The sequence below is a fragment of the Bombus fervidus genome, chromosome 12, assembly GCF_041682495.2.
Source record: "Bombus fervidus isolate BK054 chromosome 12, iyBomFerv1, whole genome shotgun sequence".
Classification (NCBI taxonomy): Eukaryota; Metazoa; Arthropoda; class Insecta; order Hymenoptera; family Apidae; genus Bombus; species Bombus fervidus.
This window is the reverse complement of record NC_091528.1, coordinates 9,112,377-9,136,541: the sequence shown is the minus strand read 5'-3', so window position 1 is coordinate 9,136,541 and position 24,165 is coordinate 9,112,377. Positions and strand designations below refer to the sequence as shown.

Sequence of the window (24,165 nt, the reverse complement as noted above, 5' to 3'; positions counted from 1 at the left end):
TAAAAGACAATAACATTTTACCTGAATCTACAAATCGGCAAATGTGATCTCCACGCTTGCAAATTCGCCGAAAAACGTCGATCGATACGAAGGGAGTTTGTTCGAAAGTTTGGACAAATTTTCTTTTTGTTTTTTTTTTTTTTTACGAACAGTCGCGTTTCCTTCGAAGGTGTCGCAGTTTTCGTTGACTCGCCGCTTCTCCGTGTTACCCATCCCAAAAGTTAGGAGAGCTTTCCACCTTCGTTGTTTTACCAGGATTGTATGAAGACACGCGGCTGACCTAAGGGAAGAATGTCTCCGAGAACTTAACGAGCTTTCGTAGCTTTTAGTGGGCAAGCGTCGCGACGCCATAGCAGGGTAACATGGTCGAAGGTGGACTGAGCGTCGACGAGAATATTGATTCGTTCTCCGTGGTTTTCTGCAGAACGCAAATGTTGCCAGATGTTTTAGATAACGTCGAATTTTATCCGAAACTCTTGATAAAATTCATACTGAATCTACATATGTCGTATAAAAGTGAATGTTGAGGAATGTAATTAGAGAAAAATACAAAAAAATATGGTACGAAGGGACGAAAGATATGGGGAAACGATATCTAACGAAGAATAAACCAAACATCACTATAATATTATTACGTCAGGATACAGAAATGTACGAGTGTGAACATTTCTGTTCACAGAATAATATACTTCATAATAAAATAGTTCAAATGAGTAGATTAAGCGAAAGAAAATTCTAGATTAATGTTTCTTTATGATTTACAGAATTTCGCGGTTTACTGACTATTTGGTACTTTGATATTCTGATTGTGAATGTTTGCGCAGTTACTTGTCCATAACTAGGCAAATGAATAGGTACATTTCGCTTTAAAAACATCCGATCTGTGACTTACATTCGGGGTGACAGGGAAACAGCAAGGGTGAGAAACATCCCTCGAGCTTTCCCTAGAAGCAAGTGCTACATATGTACGTAAGCATATACGTAAGCTTCTTGTCGTAACAGTAACTGGCTGTTAGTAACTGGAATTATTGGAAAATAATTTTACCTGGAAAATTCGCAGCTTTTTGACAGCATGTCGATCTTATCATGTTGCGTATATTGTATTGGGTTGGCAACTAAGTGATTGCGGATTTTATCAATACCACCTATTGACAAAATCCGCAATCACTTAGTTGCATCTCTCGTAACAGAGATATCGTGGATGTTGTTAGATTATTTGAAAAATTCCCAGCAGGATTGTATATTATAGTTACATATTAATATATAAATTACGTATTGAAAGTATAACTACTTTTTATACTGAAATACGAATAATTGAATATCAATACTTTTTGCCTATTTTTCTTCGAAATGTAGTCTTTCTTTCTTATCGAAAAAATATCTTTTCTTGTCGATTGGCATTGAGAAATAATTCTCTACAGTTGACGTTAAGTATATTGGGTTGGCAACTAAGTGATTGCAGATTTTATCAATACCACCTATTGACAAAATCCGCAATCACTTAGTTGCACCTCTCGTAACAGAGATATCGTGGATATTGTTAGATTATTTGAAAAATTCCCAGCAAGATTATATACTACAGTTACATATTAATATATAAATTACGTATTGAAAGTATAACAACTTTTTATACTGAAATACGAATAATTGAATATCAATACTTTTTGCCTATTTTTCTTCGAAACGTAGTCTTTCTTTCTTATCGAAAAAATATCTCTTTTTGTCGATTGGCATTGAAAAATAATTCTCTACAGTTGACGTCAAGTATATTGGGTTGGCAACTAAGTGATTGCGGATTTTGTCAAGAGGTGGTATCGATAAAATAAAATAAAAATATTGATTAAAAAAAAAAAAGAGACTTTACATTTCGAAGAAAAATAGGCAAAAAGTATTGATATTCAATTATTCGTATTTCAGTATAAAAAGTTGTTATACTTTCAATACGTAATTTATGTATTAATATGTAACTATAGTATACAATCTCGCTGGGAATTTTTCAAATAATTTAACAACAACCACGATATTTCTGTTACGAGAGATGCACAGAATTATTTAATTGAATTGTGGTAGACGTGCAAAAAAAGGCACGCGTGTTACGTAAACGTTTGAACGCGTAATCGGGTATACGCGAACGAACCGCGGCCTTGAGAGCTTTTCAATCGCAATTCCATAGCTCGCTCACGCCTGACAAAAGGTGGCGGCGCGCGCTGCGACCGGAAATTACCTCAGTCGGAAGTTTACTCCCGCGTGTGACGCGCGTTTACGACATCGCGCCGCTCTTCTTGTAATCTTTTGTGTAATCCCTTTTGATGGTCGGTCGACGCGCCCGATAATAGCGTGCAGCGCGGTAACACGCCCGTTTTTACGCGATCTTACCATTCATTCGACATCCTGCGTTTATCAACCGCGATAATTAGCCGTAAAATTGGCCAAAGAAAGGATTACTCGCTGGCGAGAACTCGTGTTTATGGAATTAGTTGAACAAGATTTCGGAAGTTGAAGATCGAGAATATTTACGATATCGAGAAATTTCAAGCTTTTTTTACGTTTCGGTAACAAGATGCTTCTGCTATTAACAACGTCCTGCTACTCTTCGAACATGTTCAGAAAGTGGAGATCAAAATGAATCGTGCTGTTCGAGTTGTCGTATCTCTTAAATTAAACTTTGAAATGTTGCTGAAATTTTCAAAAAATGAAAGCAAAGATCTGTTCAAATTTCTGCAAATTTTCGCATCTTTTAAATCAAACGAGATACTCTTTTCTAAGGATAACAATTCCTGAAATTTTAAGCATATAATTAGAAGGATTCCAGTCTTTAAAATCTAAGTGGGAACATGTCTGCTTGCAGAAAATTAATATAAAGTCTAAAGATTTTATATTTCTACATATTCATATAGGTTAATACGTGATCATCTGGTGGGCGTTTGTTTGCTACGATGTTCCGCGAAAGGCAGACTAAATCAATATCGCAAGTCTGTACAGCCTGTCTCATTCTACTTCGTCTTGAGCGGAGTCAATTCCCCTGTGAAATTCATTCGCGATTGGTAACATTATACCGAAGAAAATTGGACTATTTGTATCTCCGAATTCTGCTATAAATCATTTCTTTGTGTACTTCGATGTAATAGGTCGTCCGAAATGTTTCTTTCGTTTTATAAGGAAATAATGGATACAACATTTTCCGTTTCCTATTACTTTATCGAATTACGTATAATCCACTTTGTTCTATCAAACTAAAGATCACAAAGTTCTACAGATTGGGTTTCGTGTTTGTATAAAGACGAATCTTTGTAAACGACGTGTCTGTAAAAGAAAGACGCTTTCCCGACAACCTAATATTATTTTAATGGGGAAATACAATTTTCTTTGTACAATTAGTGTAAGGTAAATTTATTTTATTACCAAGGGAATCCTATAACTGTTGTTTTTTCATTTCTTTTATTTCCTCGATATAAGAAATATTTTGATATTCGAACTTTGTCTGATTTATCTTTGAATGTTTTCTTCGCTAATTTCGTGGATTCTCGTGGGTCTCGCGCGGTATTTTAAATAAATAAACACAGACGCAGGTTTTCATTAAAACGGCCCGTTAAAGAAAATTGCGAGTGGCAGAATTTATACGTCGATTAACGTACACCCAATCGTATCTCTTGAAACCAACATAACGATAAATCGAATGTGCGACGCGTGTACGTTTCACAAATTTCAAGCCATTAATACATAAATTTTAAAAATTCAATCTACCATTTCCATCAGCCACATGTACGCGATAATTAAACCACCAGGTAATTAGACCACGAGGTAATTAAGCACACGCGAACTTTAAATAATACCGCTGCAAAAACGTCGTAATTTACTTACAGATTGGTTTAATTAAATTGAAGCATCCTGTGCCAACAATCGATCAGAAACCATATATCGTCTGGTTTTTTCAGGTGCGATTTAACGACCGTACATTCTTAATTGTATTAACATTTAATCAATATCATGTATCAAACGTTAATAACATCGACTTGCTATATTCATCGTGTGTTTCAATAAAATATACTATAGCCGTGAAGCAATTATAAACGTCAGGGATTTACGCGTCAAAAGACCTTCCAGCGAAGAATGAAACCTGTTCCTGAATTACGACCGCCAACGTGTCACATTTAGCTTATTTTTACCCTTTTTCTCATTTTTCCCATTTGGAAAGTTTCGCGGTGCCTGCAGGTACAGAAAGGTAAACGTGCTTCGAATCGGAATAGCTTTTGAAACGACAAAGATAAAGCTGCGTCCTCACTGAGGCAACGACGAACAGATTTCGTTGCTGTTCCATTGAACGAGTTGCTATACTCGGACGGTTTCTTCATATTTCTCCGCGTTTTTATCGCCAGTAAAAGGACATCGTTGCTTTTACCGTTGCTGTTTACTCTCAAAGTGATACAAATCGAAGAATAATAAGAAACACGTGGCAATACATACACCGCTTCTTTTGGTAACTTTTTGTTGTTTGCGATGATCTCTGTTTCGAGAAAAGTATCTTTGTCAACTTTTGCGAATTTAAGCGGTGCAGTTAGTCGCTTTCCTACTGTGGGAAAGTGCTTTGTAGACAGGTAGAATGCGAAGAAAATGAAATAATTTGTATTATATTATTATATTTTTTATTGTAGATAAGAAGATATCATTTATTATCAATTATTCTCTTGTATCTAATTATTATTCTTAATTTCCTATCTGTAGAGACTGCTGAGTTTATGTTCACGTACTTAATTAAGTTTTTATACACGTTTACGCTTAGTCTTACATTTACTTGTAGCTTACATGCGTAGTAGTAGACACTTACGTAATAGAACATTTATTTACAGAGAATTTATTTACTAGATTATTACGTACTTGTTGCATTTATTAGATATATTATGAAACAGTGTAACACTTGTATCAGCTCTTATAATTTATGCTTTAGATTTGCAGCTATTTCGTATTAAATGTGCTAAACAAATGTGTGGAATGAGATAAAACGAAGTCTCTACGAATATCCATCAATTTTTACCTATTAGGTCGTCCGAAAAGTTTCTTTCGTTTCATAAGATGATAATAGATGAACAATAATTTGTTTTATATTATTTTATTGAATTAGGTATGATCTATTTCGTTGTATTTCTATTATTATATAATTCAATAAACTAATATAAAATAAAAAAACATCGTGCGTCTATTACTTCCTTATAAAACGAAAGAAACTAATATTTTTTTATTCGTCTTTCTCGATCAAAAATGTAACATTCTTTCCATTGAAACTAATCGGATTTTTCCTCGCTAATTAATAAATTTGACGTCCAACCAAAAGCAGAATTATAACCGAACATATCGATCGTCAAAAACATTGCGAACTTCTCCGACCATTCGATATCCATCGAATAGTATTTGAGGCATACAGCAACAGCAATCAATGGAACATCCTCGTTGTTGCTTCAATGAGAACGCAGTCTGAGCACGAAGAAACTGACGCACGATTATCACGAGATGTGCGTATCCTTGGAATTTTCAGCGCGAGGCTAATTAGTTATTGTGTAAATCATTTTAACGCGCATTAATTTCTCCACTTACGCGTATTTAATGGACAGCTACGATACAAGTGGAAGTGCACGTCGCCTGTTTTATATGCAGCCAAAGTGCGACCAATTTTCGTCGCGCGCCATAACTCGGTGATAACGGACATCATCTAAATATCCTTTTCCCTTTCGCAGATCGAAGACGCAGGAGAAGATTCTGTGATATATATCTGGCAGTTTTAAACGTGTTTCCGGAGCTATACGGTCATCGATGAGAAAATTGCTAATCTGACGATAGGCATTTGAATGACAATGCTCGAGATAGCGTTTCTTTATTCCAAAATATATGAAGATATTGAACTCTTTCGATCTTACGAACGTCTATATCCGTTAAGCATAATTTATATCCCTAAGTTACGCATACACACGGAAATGCTGTGCACTATTGAAAGAAAATTTACTGTCTATTTATGAAAAATTTAGTGTTTTAGAAATTCGTCGATTAGTGTGTCGCGTAAAAAATTCAACAATCGATAAAAAATAAAAAAACTTGTCGATTTCCGAACAGGAGATCGAGTTCTTTATTTTCGCTCAATTTATACAATAAAATAGTATTTACGGTTCGCGAAGATAGACTTTTTAATATTCAGGTTAGTACGGATTTATTCAAACTGACTTAGATGATTCTGAAGGGAATATTTATATCCTTTATTCGTTGCAGTGGGAGTACGTTTGGTCGTACTTGTCATATATTTTTAAGAACGGCTGATAAGGCGCTTGGAATCTTAACTTATCGCATAGTTAATAGAATTTGACCCGAGACGAGTGTATTGATTATTCCATCTGGCCAGCATAAATCGATAGTTTTCTACTTCTTTTCGAACGGGGTTAATTTCTACGCAAAATCTATTCGATTTTCGCGATGTATGTGTATGATATTCATAGTATTGAAATGTTAATTACTCACTTTTTTCAACAGCAGTCGTGACGGCTCAGTATTCTCCTGTAACAAAGAAATAACAAAAGAGTTAATAATAAAGTAAGGAGAGAACTTGTATATTCGAAACTACCGCACATACGACAACTTGTCTTTTCTTACTTTAACTGTAAACGACTGTTCTCTTTCTGTCGATTCGAGAAATCAATTTCGTAATTGCAAATATATGAAAAATATTTTTATTCTGTAAATTTAACTCCCGGTTGAAAAATAACATTCCAATACTCTGTGATCTGTTCTCTTCAAATCACAATTTACAGTCACATTGTAAAATTATCGTTCATTACTTCCGTACTATCTCAGAAAGAAGATAAATCGATCTACGTGTAACATTTTTTTATTTGAAATTATACATACGCTAACGAAGTTCTGCGAGTTACCTCGTGCATATAATTTAGGATTAGAATTAGAAGAGATAAGAAGAAGAAGAATGAAACGTAGGACAAAGATGGGAAAATTTCGTTCCGAACATAATATTACGAGCGAATTAATGATCCATTATCGAGTTAATTCAGAGACAATATAAACTGATTAAACAAAGCGCCATGAAAATGTCTCCTGTTCTTTGATGTGCTGTTAGTTTCAGCTTTAAAATAAATCGCGTCGATTTGCATTACACGCGACTGAAAATGCCGTGAATGGAGCTTTTTAACGAGGCCATTAAACGTGACACGAAAGACGAACGAAACGCGACCAGATAAATATCACCGGTTACCAACTTCCTGCTCGTTAATAGCCCAAAACATTTATGTGTCGGTATAAAAGACGACTGTGGATACAATAAACGAGCCGCGGGAGTAATTATGCTTAGTCTTAAATCTTTCTGTTATCGATACGAAATTAACGAGTTCGACATTATCGCATGATCATTAAAAACGCGTTCGACATAAGCACCGTTTCCTCTCAAGAGCCGCCATAAATTCTGCTAAACGGCTACTGGGGATTATGTTTACGCGTTGACGTTTATGCTGTAATTTTACAAAAAAAAAGAAAAAAAGCTCATCGAACCACGTCACTGTCTCTCTTACGATAAACTGCGTTATCTTTATTTTTACGAAGGCGTTACAACAATTCCACACATGTACTATAACGTGTTTCGCGTATATTTTTGATACACGAAACGGTTTGGTAATGTGGATTAAACGCGCACAAATTTTGTCGCAAATAAAGATAAGAAAGAGCTGTTTGGAATCGTTTCGCTTGCCAATTTAATTATTTCATTACGAGGCTACGTGAAATATTTGGAAATTTCATTAGCATTATAACGGGCCACGACTGTCGCGATTATATCGAGAAAATATTTATCACGGACGAATGTTTATTAAAAAATCTCCACGTCGATATCAATTAAGACTTGTCAGCTATTTCGAAATGCCTCGTATCTCGTCCCTTCTTCGACTATGCATTCCATATTTAAATGTTTCTTTTGAGTAATCGAGTGGCATAAAAGCGACAAGATTCGGTTGATCATACTTCTCGCCTGTCATCATTATACGTTGCATGGATAACGAGAATATAAAAATTCGTGCAAATCGGCAACAGCTTCCGACACTAGCTTATTAGAATATAAACCAATACAAGAGATTAATGTTCTCCGCTTTAGCCGGTAATGATTCACCCAGTACATTCCAGCGACCTAAAAAAAAAAAATATTCCTCGAAACACGATCATCCTTTCAGACTTCCAATCTCATCCGCGCACCTGCAAATACTCAACCGGTTAACCCTGTACAACAAGCAACCCTGCGCTTCCCTACATCTACATTACAGCAAGAGCAGAAAAACATTGGCAGAGAAGCGCGCAACTTCTGTTGGCGGTGCGCGGTGTCTCCTATACAGCGCGCAGCGCAAGTCCCTAAATTCACCAACACTTTCGTTTAATATCCCTACATACTTATTCGATCCTGTCTCCTTTTTTGCATATCCTACGGAAAGAAGGAGAGAACGATGCTCGTACGTACGTCGCCAGTGGCCGAGGACCAAACGCTTATTTTTCTCGTTTTATTCGTGCGAATTCAGCTCGCGGCGGGCGAGAGTGGCTGCGCCCATAAATTTTTGGAAAAAGAAAAAAATAACAGCGGACCATGGAGGCTGTGTAACACGCGCCTCGGGAATTATTGCACAGCTTGAAACTTGTTGCTGCTAATTTTTTCGTCTGCTGCCCACCTTCCACAGTGTTCTTTCCGTCATATCTCGCGGCCGTTCAGCTCTCTTCTCATTCCCATTTCTTCTTCTTGTTGTCCGCTGCTGCTGGCGGAATAGCCGAGCGCAACGCGTATTCCGGTTGTTCCCTCGGCAGCGTGAGAGACGTTGTTGGACCATTCGGCCGTAGGCGATTTTCATATTCCTCTGTCGAAAAACGCGGCCGAAATTTATCTTTATATCGCCTGTTATGTATTGTATTTCTATTGATATTTATATTTGTAAGGCAGCTTGCAACGCGATACAAAGAAAAACCGAAGACGGGTGACGAAACAGAATATACGAGGTGTGTCAGAATTAATAGGACTGCGAGTTCCGTGCACGCTGTTCTCTTCGAGATACAAGTTCCTTTGAGAATGTACACCCTATACACCGACAAAGGCAGTGCTTCCATTCTTGGAAACGGCGCTGGAATTTATTGCCGAATTTAAATTGCTCGGCTACGATCTTTCGAACGTATCGATCTTTTTTGTCCAAAGTTCCAAAATGATATCCTTTGGAGTGGCTTTTGGTTTTTCAGAAAAGAAAACAGTCGTACGGTGTCGAATTTGCAGACTGTGCAACTACGTTCGCTGATGAAAAACTCATTGGCAGAGACGCGATGTGTAAGGCGTTGCTCGCTATATCTCGCTGTTCGAAATCTGTGCCTTAAAATGTAATGTAACGCGATGATATTGATTTTACCATCTTATGACAAAATCCGCGATCATTTAGTTGCCAGCCCAATAAATCATTTTTCATTTCCATAGTCGTAAAATTTGTTTCGTGGCGTATAGTCAGCAACGCGTTAACGAAATTAAGTGAAACGTGATTTCGCCTGCGGCTGGGGGGGTTGAACTTTTATAAGGCTGCGTGCCCTCTGGTTCATTTTTGCTGGCAGAGAAAGCGACTTTGGCGAGTGTTTCGATTTCTTTGATTTTTGCAACAGGCAGCCTAATCGAACGAGGATCAGCTGGAAAGAGAAGGATGTGCTGGCAAAAGGCGGCGTTCTTCCGCGGCGAAAGTGTGAAATTGTTTTCGGTAATCAAAGGCCAAGCATGATTTTTACCTTCGAGGTCTGTTCGAAGGTCTTCCTGTTCCATTCGAACAGGAAATGAAAGGATGATTTTCGGGTAGCGCCAGATTTATCGTGCTCATTCCCACTTGAACACAGTGTTTTAGGTTGCGGCTGTGTTCGGAAATTGTACCACGTTCGATGGTGGAATTGTCGGTTAGAAATCGCTGCCTCGTACTCGTATTTGGGAACCAGAATTTTTTTTTTTTTTGTGAAAAAAGACCAAATAAAATTTGTGAAACTTTCGCTAACACGGGATTTCGATATTCATCGAACAGACTGATATTTTGCGATATACGATAATTGAATAATATTATTATTAATATTATTGTTACAATATGTACATTATATAAAATAATACAAATGTTAAGCTGCGAATTTTTGTATCGCGAGTAAACCTTTTGTCAGCCATCGATTTCTTTTATATCTTTTAGAATCATGAAAGATAATTACTGTTACGTTAACAGCTTCCTCCAGAATTTTTATTTTCTACATCGTTGTATTCTTTCAACGAACATTCTTAACGTTTGAAATTCTCCAATGAAGCCAGATGAAATTCACCAAGTGCTAAAAACCAATGCGATCGTCCCGTTGATAGCATTCCTAAGAATGCTAATTATAGCGGTCGGCAAAGTGTTAAAGCGTGTAGCCTTTGCTTCGTACGCGCTACAACACCGTCTAATTGGACGTTCTAATTATGCACATAAGTAAAATAGGATGGAACGATGAATAGAGTGCACGATACGTGAGAAAAATGTTTCCGCGCTCTTCAATACAACTGCGTGTAATTAATTATAAGCGAGGTGCCATATATTTTCAAAGATTTACACGCCACGCGTAAGTTTCGTGGCAGAAAATTTGTTCATGCGCGCGTATCTTTAAGTGGCAGAATACAGTGAAACGCGAAAATATTGTCAGATGGAAAATATCGCGAGCCATTGTAAGATAAAGTGCAATTATTTAAGTCGATGAGAAAGTTACTGGGATCGAATAAAAATTCCAAAATAAATTTTTAAATGAAAGAGAAATATTACAGAGCTGTTGAATTGCGGGTAATCTTTAATATAAAAGAAGACGTATAACGCGTGTTCTTGTTTGATACAACACGACCAAAAGGCAATAATACGATATCTTGTGTCATTGTTTTTATGGTGAGTAAAAAAAATATTAAAGTTGGAATGTATATCAGGCCCAAGAAATAAAAATTAAAGAGTATCCTTTCAGAGAGTGAGAGAGAGAGAGAGCGGCATCTCCTCGGGTCGAATCTTACCCATAATTACTTACCCTACGTGGCATAAATAAGGCTTCTGCAGATGTGCAGACTCCTCAAGAATACGGAAATCATGTTCGTAATAAATTTTATTGAATAAAGAATTAACATGTGTTTAGAATGTAAAAGGTAGAATCGAATAAAATTATAGGAAAAAGATAGAAAGTATTTTATTGCATGATTTATGCATCTTTTTTACTTCAATAGCCGCACAATAACTCAGCAAACGAACACTTATTACAAAAATTGGAATTTTTCTCGAACATATTTGAATATTTACCGTAAAAAGCTTAAATGATAATCTTTCGAGTTTAACATACTAAATGTTCGATTTTTCTAACGACAAACGCATCGCAAGAAGCAAATAGTATCATTCGTGAGAGTATTTGTTAACGAAGCAAAGTATTCAGAAATTTGATCAAAAGCTTTGTACGTAAAATGAATTATTTTTGAAACGTAACGGGTAATCTTATTTGTACGAGCGTCATTTTTCTCGCTCAGCTTTCAGATTATATTTAATTGTGTGTAGCTCGTAAATTGAACACGAAATTTATGTTTCAATTTCACTGGAAGGCAAAGTGAAAGGAGCGGAATGAAATTTGATATGAATATTAATTACAACGTGATAAAGAGTTTTTTGTTTTCCACTTATAGTTTCACTTTCCACTTTAAACGTATTTTAATCTTCTTTCAACGTTAAATATATATTTTAAACCTAACTCTGCTATTAGGTCGTCCGAAAAGTTTCTTTCGTTTCATAAGGTGACAATAGATGAACAACAATTTCTGTTTTATATTATTTTATCGAATTAAGTATCATCCATTTCGTTATATTTCTATTATTATGTTCGTGCATAATTCAATAAATTAATATAAAACAAAAAACATTGTGCCTCTATTATTAAAAAAAAAAAAAACGAAAGAAACTTTTCGGACAACCTAATATTTAGAATTCTTCCGCAAATAGATAGTAACATAATTATGGTAACAATGTATTCAACAAAGATACCTGCAAATGTAATATTATCGTGAAATAATTAGTATAATTCAATTACGTTTATTTGGAATATCGGCGGACTTATCGTTAAATATCACACACGCGTTTGTAAAATCAGTTACTTTTCTTTTATTTATTCAACGTGCTTACTCTCAGCTGTCTCATAGTAGGACCATAATTATAGCTGTTATGTACCATTAGCGGTGGAGACTCGCGTGCAACTTTACGCAAGAATTTGCGTAGCACGAATCGCAGGCCAGCAATACGCTTAATGCAAAGAAGCGAGCAAATACTAACGTAAGATTTAAGCCAGACGGATAATCATCAAATAAAAACAATATCCTTAAAGCAATAAAAATTGTTAAAACGCGCGAAAACACTGGCCGAACGTAAGAATACATCAAATAATTCTCATGCTTGTTTTTCTGAACGTTCAAAACTTCGCTCAATCATATAATATTAATAAAAATGACAATGTTAGATCAACATGATTTAGCATGGTGCGAGTATTTGTATCCAAAGGAATTTTAACTATCATTTAATAGCAAAGCCACGTTGCGTAAAAGCAGATAGAAGAAGGAACGAGCGAACGCTATTTATTATCGTCTACGTATTTATTTAAAGGATGGCACAAGTCATAAGCTGTCTATCTGGTCGAAGTCTTTTCTACGTCACTTTATACGATACGTGTAATTATCGAGCATTAATCACGAACAACCGACTCAATCGCAAAGGACCATTAATTTCGCATTATAATGTTGCGAGGATCTTCGAAAATGGTACGTGAACTTGTTGTTTGTTATATTCGTCGCGTTATTCAGCTATCAGCAAACTCGAATCTCCACACGCACGTTCGATTTTCATTCAACTACATTTGTTGCAACTTTCATCGTTTTTTTTTTTTTATCTAATAATGTTCTTTTCTGTTTGTCAACGATCGTTGACAGTTTGTTACCAAAATAAGAGACTCTAGTTTTCGGAACAAAATACATACGATTATCAAAGAATATCGGTGTTGTCATAATCTAAGTTGTACCGTGTCATAGATAAGAAAAAATCCGATGGCTGGTGAACGCATTATAAACCGCGATGCGAAGATGGAGCGGTGGAATTCATGGGGCGCTACACGTCCCATATACAAAGAGCAAGAGGCGGTAAGGGCCGCGTACCGATTGACCGGAATAAAATATCGACGCGTCGAAAGTCCGAAGACGGGTACGACGGTCCCCTTTTCGACGGTATATACGAGGTAATTACGGTGAAAATAACGACGGTCGCGTTACCGGGGCACCGCGAGTCGAGAGCGTAGACACGAAAATAATGACGACCAGGATAATGATGATGAACGCACGGAAAGAGAAAGGCTGTGCGAAACGAGGCACAGAGGCGAGGCCAAAGCCCCGGCCAAACAGTTTCAAAGTCAAACAAATGGAAAGAAAAGTAAGTACGACACGGGGATAGAAAGAAGGGGCACCCAAGGTGCCGCGTGTGGGGTACCACATTGTGGTGGTGGGAGAGTGGATCAACGTGTGGAGAAAAAGGGGGATAAAGAGAAGACCAAAGGGGGGCCCTGAAAGGACCCAAGTGGCCGACCAATAGCGTCTAAGCAACTATCACGAAGGTGTGGTGGAAGCTCTGGGCCTGATCCACTCTTCTTTCGTCTCGACCAATCGCGATCTGGCGGCAGTAAGGCCCGTTTCCGTTAGGCTCCAATTGCTCCGCGTCTTTTACGAGCGATCACAATAGTTTACTGGCCCCGTGGAAATAAAACTGCTATTCCGTGCCAAGACACTCTGCTCCTTATGTGTATACCTTCTTTTCCTCTTCCCCCTCTCTTTCTTTTCTTTTTTTTTTTCTTCTTTTTTTTTTAACTCTTCTCTTAACTTCAGAGCTCACGAGTTTCAACAACAGGAGTTCGTCTGACGTTTAGGATATTTGTTGAGATAATTTCGGTCAGTACGTTATTGTTGTTTCGTGTTATGGAAGGTTGTAAAGTCGTGCAGACAGTATGTACATGCCGTAGCAATCGTTCGTGCTTGCATGTCATTTATAAATCACTTTCAAGGGATACTAAATTAGGTACCCGTATGTTGCAAAGTGCATGAGTTGTATAGCACATAGGTCCTTCTAACATACACACGTGTCTTTTTCATATGCGTTCAAAACCTGTGCTATTCTTCGACAAGTCAGCGACAAAAACAACGAACGTTTAGCTAGTTGGAAGGATTAAGGTCGATGATCATGGTCCTTGCGACTTCGCGAGCCCGGCATCGATGTATTGCGAAACGTACAATTAGAAATGAAAACTAGAGAAAATAGGTGCAAAAGAATTTATCCTTTTCCACCGCCTATCTGAGAGAAAATTTCTCAAAGCTAACGAATATAAGATCTGATAAGATTATTTTTGGAAGTAACTGTCACTCGCGATTCTCAAACGAACATCTGTCTCAAGGCAAGATAGGGTTATCGGACTCGAGCTAAGTGACAGCTCATAAAAATCCACAGTCTAGTTATTACGTCGTCTAATGCAAAAGAAGTGCGAGTCGATCTTTTGCACATTTGATTTATTAGCAGAGCATATCTCGAAAGCCTATCCTTGGTTCCGTGTCGCGTAAGTATATTTCATTAGTTTCTCAGTGGACAGCAGAATAAGCGAGAATCGTCCACTCGGCTCTTTACAGAATTTTTAATTTATCTCTCATATTTTCTGACTTACACCATCTTTGCATGAAATGGCTCGTATCAGCTTGGCAACTAAGTAATTGCGGATAAATGTGAATTCTGATTATTCCGCGCAAAGTTCAACATTAAATTCACAAACGCGAAAGCTTAGAATTGCTCGAATAACCCTGTCGTGCAAATGGACATACGCCTAAGGACAGAGGCAAAGGGCTGTTCTTGTCGTATCGCGTGAAAACATCGCACAGCTCGCGGGCAGATGCCAGAAGAGCATCTTGGTTAGTCGTTCTGCACGGATCGGCTTTGTGAAACGACGTTTCACTTTTAGCCTCAACGTGTTTACCTCGATAATCGTGATCAACCGTCCAAGCGAACAGTGTATACATTGTTACAAGTCGCACGCCGGTATGTAATTTCCTCGCAGCCGTACCGATTATCGGGCTCTGTCTTCGACGATTCGAGACACAGCCACTTACGCATGAACGAGGTAACCTTGAGACCGGATCTGCCCCGGTATTGAAGACACAGTTTAATCCTTGTCTCGTGAAAATGTCCACGTTCCTCTGAGACGCTTTTTATGAAGGGAATGAAGAATGGAGGAGAGATCGAGCTGCTATTGCATTCGCGAGACTGTTTCGACGTTTCGTCGGATGTGATGGTGCTGCAAGGTATCTTCAAGTTTTGCACATACATTACCTATAAGTGAAAATGGTAAAGGAATGTCATAGTAGAATTTTATTTTGTTGGATGAGATGGTTCTATAGCTTGTTTTAGTTTAGTTTTGCACATAAATTGCGAGGATATAATTTGAAAATGGAAATGGCAAAAGAATGTCACGGTAGAATTTTATTTTGTTGGATGAGACGGTTCTACAGCTTGTTTTAATTTAGTTTTGCAGATAAAATTGCGAGGGTTTAATTTGCAAGTGAAAATGGCAAAAGAATATCACGGTAGAATTTTATTTTGTTGGATGAGACGATTCCATACTGTGTTTTAATGTGGTTTTGCACATAAATTGCGAGGATATAATTTGAAAATGAAAATGGCAAAAGAATGTCACGGTAGAATTTTATTTTGTTGGATGAGACAGTTCTATAGCTTGTTTTAGTTTAGTTTTGCAGAGAAATTGCGAGGATATAATTTGAAAATGAAAATGGCAAAGGAATGTCACAGTAGAATTTTATTTTGTTGGATGAGACGGTTCTACAGCTTGTTTTAATTTAGTTTTGCAGATAAAATTGCGAAGGTTTAATTTGCAAGTGAAAATGGCAAAAGAATATCACAGTAGAATTTTATTTTGTTGGATGAGACGATTCCATACTGTGTTTTAATGTGGTTTTGCACATAAATTGCGAGGATATAATTTGAAAATGAAAATGGCAAAAGAATGTCACAGTAGAATTTTATTTTGCTGGATGAGACAGTTCTATAGCTTGTTTTAGTTTAGTTTTGCACATAAATTGCGAAGATATAATTTGAAAATGAAAATGGCAAAAGAATGTCACGGTAGAATTTTATTTTGTTGGATGAGACGGTTCTACAGCTTGTTTTAATTTAGTTTTGCAGATAAAATTGCGAGGGTTTAATTTGCAAGTGAAAATGGCAAAAGAATGTCACAGTAGAATTTTATTTTGCTGGATGAGACAGTTCTATAGCTTGTTTTAGTTTAGTTTTGCAGAGAAATTGCGAGGATATAATTTGAAAATGAAAATGGCAAAGGAATGTCACAGTAGAATTTTATTTTGTTGGATACGACGGTTCTATAGCGCGTTCTAGAAGTTTCGCGGAATAAGAAATAAGAAAAGGACGTCAAAGTAGGATTACGTTTCGTTGGAGGTTTTGTTAAACACGAGGGCTCTAGTTGCGTAAGAAGGAACCGTCTCACGATACTTTTGGAGGGATATTAGAATCGGCGAGTTTAGAGACGAAGCGTGAGCTTCGTGCAACTTGAAAGTTGATATACATCGTCCTGCTCTTGTGTGGTATTAAATACATACAATATCAAATATACAAGCTTACGATAAAGCGTAGAATTTTGTATCGGAAGTTAGGGATGAAAAAGGATCAGCTCCGGTTCCTTTTCGCCGGAAATCTCTTCGGATTAATAGTTTTACGAATTCGATGAAATATTCTTTAGTTTGTGCTATCGAACTAACGCTAAACGCTATTTTCACTTGAAAATATACCTCATATGTTTAATAAATATCCTATAAAACAATTTATTAGAAACGTAACTGCAACATATTTCTGAAATCCAGCGATTATACATAGATAGGATTTTATATAAAGGGGGTAGAAGTGGTTAGAATATCAATTAAAGCAAAGTATTGTTATTGTGACTAAATACTCCTAATTGTATAAAATAGTCAATTTTAAAACTCAAGTTACGTATGTACATGTTGCTTGTTTTAGAAAAATGGAACATTTCTCAAATATATCTCTAACCTCGATAAATTTCAACCAATAAAATAAATTTACGAATTTCCAACTGAATTAGAAATAATTCCAATTTCTTCCAGCGAACGTTTTTTTAGACGCCAAAAAAAGACGCAAAAGTCGACCAGAAGCCTCGACAGACCTTTCAAGAACTTCGTAAAAAAAAAAAAAAAAAGAACAAAATCTCCGTATGGGAGGATTTTCATCCTCCTTTCTTTCCCCTCGCGTATCGGCAATTTTAGGGCGGAGAAAATGAAAATGCGTCAGCGTCTGGAAAGCGGGTAACCTCCCTTCTTTCTTCCTCGGTATAAAAAGGCTCCTAATTTTCCTGCACAGAGAGGGGCCTGTTTGTCCAGAAACTTCTCGTCTCCCCTCCTTTTACACTCCCATCCCTCCATTCAGCGATTCACATTATGCACTTTACGCAGGCTTGTGCACCTGTGCAATGTTCCCCATTTCCCCCATCTCCCCCAAAAAAACACACAATACCACTTGTCCCGGCGTGCAACCCTCGCGTGGGGTTGACGAACAACAATAGCGGTGATGCGGGATTCCTCCACTACCCTGACACCGATTTCGACGCGTTCCTGGCGGGAACACGCTACCCCTCGGGGTGGACAATGGAATTCTTAAATAAAACGTTCGTACACGATTCTTTCGGCTGCTCGTAGGAGGGTAATGAGGGTGGATGCGTGTCCGATCGGATCTATAGTGAAATACCTATGGAATTTTCGTTGGTTCGTTGCAGGAAATTCGATTTTCTTCCACCGAGGTATTGTATTTAATTTTCTGAGGGTGAGTAATGGTGTTCGTGTTGGAGATTTAGGTAGCTGCAGGTGTTTGTCGATGGAAGTATTTGCATTCGGAGATTCGTGGGTTGGATCGTTTAAACGTAACGTGCTTGTTTAAACGTTTTCAGGCAGATATCGCATTTGCTTTAAAGTTGGAAGAAATTAAATAAACGTAAAAGATTATTTAACTTGATAGGATAAAGAAGAGAGAAGATTGGACGAGATAATTTGATTCCATTCCATTAATATCCGTGTGTGCCTAATTTATTGTCTTTATAATTCAGTAAAATATCTTCGCACGTTTTGTAGAATTTTTCTATAGAATTTCGATAAAGTCGTGTGCAAAGATTGCAGCTGTGAAGAATAGTAAAATCAGTGATAAAGATCGATATCTATACCGACAATGTTAATTCTGTACAGAGAGTTTACTTGTCCAGGTTGATGAAAGATCTTCTCATAGGTAGAAAACTAAATTTCCAACCTAAGCAGCAACTAACGATTATCAAGAACATTCGAAGATGACGAATAACTGAGAGTAAAGTAAAAGAGGCTGAAAATTCTTAATTGCGACAAGCTTGTATTAACAGACGTGTACCTGTCACAGTATTTAACATGTAAGAAAGAAAACTGATCGGTGTTGCGTTGTTGGAAGATCGATACAGGTAATCCATAAGGAATCTGGTCGAATATCAATGCATTGGTGCCTACGTCAAACAAAACGACCGTTCGACCACGACCAGACGTCGCCGGAGTATTGGATTTCTTCGACGAAAGAACCCGTCAGAATTCCTAACCAGAACGACATCCTCGACTCGAGGTGTCCGTTTTCTCGTTCCACTTTATCCATTTTACTCGCTGCGTCCTTTTATTTCACTCACGATGTTCGCGTGTTCCCTGCGATTCTCTTTCTTTTCTTCCTCCCGTGCAACGTGTCTTACAAAAACACGTCAACCTGAATAATACGCATAATACGAAACCGGAAAGCGTAATTGTAACAATTCCTGTCGAGAATAATTCGATCGTTCTTTCGGGGTCAATTGTCTGTGTCGTGATTCTTCATTTTGCTGCTTCATGGTGTAACTTTGGAACGTGGCAAATTAGATCGCCTGACGAATTCCCAAAAGAAAATTATCTTCTCACTACGCTGTATACTAAACTATCATCCGAAATAGGAATTTTCTTAAGAAAATTCTTCATCCATTAACGTCATTCCGCCGTTGATCGATGCAAAAGTTCGCTAAATCTCAGTATTCCATGATCTCGTGGCAAAGTAAACTACGTCTATCGAAATCTCTGAGAAAGAAAATTGTGATCGTCTCTCCCTGAACCTAATTTAACCTCGTCAAGCAAAATATCCCCTCTACCGAGCCTAACCATCCTTGAACCCTAAAGACTCAGGGCCTTGACCTTGGAATTTATATATTTCAATCTCGTTGTCGTTTTAGCAAGTGAAAAAGATTAGAACAAAACTGTAAAACCAAACAGAGAAACAACGTGGATCGACTAACAACTTTTCCGCGTTAAAGAGAACGCAACTGACCCGAAGATGGGCGAAAGAACGCGGTAGGGTTGGTTCGTCAAATTCACATTCCCTCGCAGACAAATCCCATGATCACGTACCGCCGGAATATTATGGTGGCCTCTGTGCAAAGGGTAGGGGGAAACGGCACCTCGTTCGAAATTCGTGGCTTGCGTACAGGGTTGTATATCTCGTGGCCGTACGAAAATATCTAAAAATAAATAAGCGTGCCCTCGTAGAAGGGGCCCGTGGTGCACACGTGTGCCGCCGTTGACGAGAGAGGGTCGTACACTGTAAGAACACGAAGAAACAGAAGAAAGGAGAGGAATAGAGTAAAATCAAGGTGGAAAAAAAAAGACAGGGAAATAAGTAGAGAGTAAGATGAAGAGAGAGAGAGAGGGAGAGAAAGGTTGGGGGAAGGAGGAGTTGAAGAAGAGAGAAAGAGAGGCGGCCAAGGGGTGTCGAGGGGTAGCGGGAAACACGAACAGAGGAAAGATGAGGCGAACGTGAGTCCCGGCGTGGGAATAAGCGGCAGGTGCGCGACGGCGCTACCGGGGAGCCACTTGTGGGGGCAAAGTCCCCCCGTCGATGGGCCCCCTCCGTGCCCACGGAAAGCCAGGGCGCTGAGACACGCCGGGGCCCCACCTCGGGCCCCCTTCCTAAAGTAATCAAAAAGTATTGCACGTGTAAAATCGATCCGTAAGCTACGGGGCCCCGTAAGGAGACCGCGAGGTCCACTTCTTCCAACGTACATCCACTCGAAACGCTTATACCGCTATGTATGTATGTATGTATGTATGTATTCTCTTTGGTTTTGTTCTGTGCGCGAAGAAATCGAATTTCTTCTTAGCGCTTCTTCCTCTTGGACTTTAGGCCCTTTGGTTCTCGAGCTTCGCACACTTTTGTCTGCCGCGTTTTCTTCGAACGCTTGCTACTTTTTCGTCCAACGGGGTGAGAGTTTTTTGGAAGGGGGTACAGGCGAGGAGAATGATTATTTCGAAGGCGAGACGTTGGTCGCTATGCCGCAGCTTGTGTTTTAAGCGAGTTTACGGGGACGTGATTTTACGGGTTCATGGAACGGAGGAAATTTTTTTTGACCAGATTCGTAAGGATAGTGTATGAGAGGTTGAACAGAAGGTTCATTAAATTGAACAGTAGAGAAAAATGAGGATACGAATACTGATTTATACGTATGGTATAAGACCTTCCATTATCCGCGCCGTGTTCATGTGATAAATGAACATACGAAAGTGATTTTTCTCTTGAGAATGGAACATTAATGGTGTGTACCTGTACAATGAAACCGAGAAATTCAGAAAAAGTGCATCAGCTTGGCTTCTTAGAGGACTCGTGTAGACCTTGATTACTTAAAGGCGATTAAAAATTTGTATCATCAAGCACCTGATTTTATGAAAACAAGAAGATTATTAAAGCAAGGAAATTATTGGAATCGAGTAAAGTTATGGAAAACGGGACTATCGACGTATAAGAATTTTATTCGGGCTTAAACGAAGAATTAGTTGGACAAATTATCGAAGAACAAACGATGTTCCTATCCCCTACATCTCGTACGAAACGACGTGTCATTGTATTTTTGCTACTAACCGGTTGCCAAAATAAAGTTATCAAAACACATTGGTGAAACGTGGTTATTAAGCCACCCGGTTCTGCATTCAAACGAAAATGATTTGCAAAACAGAATGTTTGCTCTGCCATACCAAGACGGCTACAACAGAAAAGAATGAAGTTTTTTTTTTTTATGGGAAGAAGAAAAATATTTTGATGTATGGGCCGCTTGTGTGTAAAACTTTCCAATTCAGCTCCCTGCTTTCGACTTCGTTCCTTGTTCTTTCTTTCTTTTCATATGGCGAACGTGTCGTTCAAAGAAATTTCATTGTACGCTGGCTGAGTCGATTGTGAGAAAAGAATGTACGTCAAGCAATTAGAATCCCGACTACGTAAGCACTTTTGTAATTAAATTGAACATGTAATCAACGAGTTTATTGAATGGTGAAATTTATCACAGAGATCGTAGAAATCTGGGAAATATTTCAATTACCTTACTCTTTGTTATACCACAGTCCAGTAGAATTATGTAAATTTGTTGAAAAATACATTTTCTCCACAATTTATAAACTGAAAAGCGGAAAACAATTGTTGTCCGACGTACGTGCAATGAATATACCTTAAAAGTTAAATAAAACGAGTTAAAACATTAGAATCTTCGATGAAGAAACTTTCTCGCAACAAGAATACACTAGATGCTCTTACTAAATAAAAATAATGAATTCTTCTCTGAAGATCAAAGTTAAAACACCAAAAATGGAAGCGTTCCACGACAAAGTACCTTTCTGTATGAAAAATATTCCGACAAAAGTGAAACTCGCAGTAGCTTTAAAATTAAGTAATAAATTAATATGCTACGTTAATAATAATAATAATAAAGCCAGCGATCAAAATGATATCACCGTAATATCGCGCGATAAACCAGACAGTTATTTTCTTATTCCATGCATCTCTAGGTTTTAATCGGAACCAATAAAAAATAATGCGATACGATAAAACGACGTGCTTTAAACACTTCTTAAAGGCCTAATAATCGCGAACTGAAAAAGTTATTAGGAAATGACAGGTTTCCTGTGAACCAGTTCGTGGATGAGAGATGGGGAGTACGGCGGTCGACAACCCTAATAGCTTCTGGCGAATTACGAACGTGTCAGTTTTTTCGGAGACACTGGCTGAATTGGATGGTTTCTCAAAGGTGCGATGACTTGTGGGAAAAACAACACCTGAGATGGCATTCGTGGCGGTTTCTCAATCGATTACGAGACTCGCACTCTCGTAAGGGTGAACGCACGAACCATGAAATGCGTGATTGTTTCGCAAAGTTAATGGTGATGATACTCGGTAGCCGATCAAATTTTCAAGATAATAACCGACGAAAAAATATATCGCCACAGCATAAAATTCTCGTCGATTAATTTTATCGGACGAACGACAAAAAAAAAAAAAAAAAGAAAGAAAAATATAAATTTTCGACGCATTGAAACAATCGTGATCTTGCAATTTATAATAGTCACCACCACCGGATTTCAGCTTCTTGCGGTTGATTTGCTATCCATATCTTTGCGAGCTTTCAAAGAATTATAATCTAAATTAGCCGCAGTCGCGGTTAACTTGAATTCGAAATTTTTCTCCATTAATTCAGCTGGTTAATTTCTAAGTTTTTAACTTAAAAATTATATTCAGATGTTAGAGTTGATCGTATTAAGAATTTGTCAATCGAATTTATCCATCGAGTTTGTCCACGCCATGTCCAAAGTGCTTGTTCTTTTCCCTCTCACATTTTTTTATGGTAATCGTACGGTATCACCGCTATATGTTTCTTTCCAGGAATTTTGTGTGAAAATTATCCAAGACACTCTTGAAACTCTTCGTTAAGAAACCGTATTACCATAATGTATACTCGTTGCTTATTTATATAACGCATACTTCATTGTTACATGTACCGTTTATTGTGATTAAAAAATATATATACAAAGTTATATCTTACCGTATAAGCCATAATTTGATTATTTTACCTAATTCCTATAACTTCATTTATTCGCCGTACCATTCAGAGGGTAATAACCATCGAACGAAATTACGGTCGAACCGATTCCCTACGATTCAAGACAAGTCAGTTCATCTCATAAGACACGGAAAACGACGATGAAACGGATGGAAATTACCGTGGCGTGGATTTACCAGGCCGATGTCCTGTTACTTGATAATTGCTTAATGACTCGACGCACGCAATTAACCCCTGCAACTTCGACGACACGCATTCCACCGAAGGCTGAAGACACCTGAAATGCGAGGATGGAAAAAAAATGCATGTCGAGGCGAGCATGTCGCGATGGAAACAAGAAAATCTTTAAGAGGCACCTGCGATTCTTCAATAAACGGCTCGCTTGCAACTGAAAGACCCGCGTCTCGCAGTTTGTCGCGAGATATGCTTTTAAAACGGGACTGTAAACGATCGAGTCACTTATTCCATCACACAAGCTTTCAGATTAGCGCTGCGTAAAGTCGATGTCTGTGAGGTTTTGTTGTGCAACCTAAACCCTCAGCCTATATCATTGTGTTGTAAATAACCACAGTGGCCTTGTTCGTTTAAAATCTTTCGTTTTATTATGTGGATGAAACGATGAAAATTAGAAGCAGTCGTTATCCCATTAAATACAAATTATAGAAAGTCGAATATTCCAAAAATTGAGGAAACTTCAGTGTCTTAAGAAATTACGATTGATATCGTACGAGGTTGCAATCTTTGAAACTTTGTGGTACTTCGACTTTAAAGATTGAATTTTAGGGCCGATATCGTACGATGTTGAAGCTTTAAGGTCGAAGCTTTAAGCTTGAAACTTTAAGAAACAAACAATCACACCGTGGTATGTTTTACTCGTCTTCTAACAAGCATACGCGCGTTTCTTCTATTTTATTTCTCATATTAAAGTAATATCAACATCTAAAAATGATTATTTAAGTACCGACAGAAAATAAGGCTCGTAGAAAAGATTTCATGAAACAGTGAATGAAACGAAAGTAGAAATAGAGCAACAAAAGTCTCGATAAAACTACGATACACGTAACATAAATAACACGTGTTATATATAATGTACATAAATAACAACCAATTAAAAAG

General features: G+C 37.8%; 1 protein-coding gene across 7 annotated transcripts in view; it reads right to left on the bottom strand.

The window, feature by feature from the left end:
- Window positions 1-24,165, bottom strand: part of LOC139993281 (tubulin monoglutamylase TTLL4) — a 263,202-nt gene that overhangs the window by 80,235 nt on the left and 158,802 nt on the right. For all 7 annotated transcript variants that reach the window (XM_072014856.1, XM_072014853.1, XM_072014858.1 and 4 more), the window contains one exon: window positions 6,502-6,537. The gene's annotated coding sequence lies outside the window, so the exon portion shown is untranslated. The remainder of the gene's footprint in view (window positions 1-6,501; window positions 6,538-24,165) is intronic.